This window comes from Loa loa (assembly GCF_000183805.2).
Source record: "Loa loa unplaced genomic scaffold supercont3.531, whole genome shotgun sequence".
Classification (NCBI taxonomy): Eukaryota; Metazoa; Nematoda; class Chromadorea; order Rhabditida; family Onchocercidae; genus Loa; species Loa loa.
In genome coordinates, this window is record NW_018108711.1 from 27,634 (window position 1) to 28,123 (window position 490).

Below are 490 nucleotides of genomic sequence, written 5' to 3' on the forward strand. Positions count from 1 at the left end.
TTCATTTCATCATATTCGAAATATTTTATGTCTGCTTTCAATAATTAATATTATATTTAATGCAATTATCTCTATCTTAATACATTTCTCTCATTATCTTCGTGCAATTGTCTCTATCTTAATACATTTCTCTCATTCATTATCTTTATGCAATTATCTCTCATCATATAGCCGTCAATTATTCCAAAATAATTAATAAATCCATCAAGAAGTCCTTAGCTACATTTGATTGCGAAATACTGATAAGATAGAATAGAATTGAATGAGATATTTAGCTTCAGACATTTTGACTTTCATTCATTATCGTTTAATGATATGTTATTAGGAAGATAACGCTTGTTTTGAACATTTCTCAATAACAATAACTATCTTAAAATACTCTTTTCTTTTCAACTACAATTTTTTGATGCATTCATGTTTCTTTTCTTCTTGTCTAGCTAGAGAGAGAGAGAGAGAGAGAGAGAGAGAGAGAAGAGAAGATAGGAGAGAA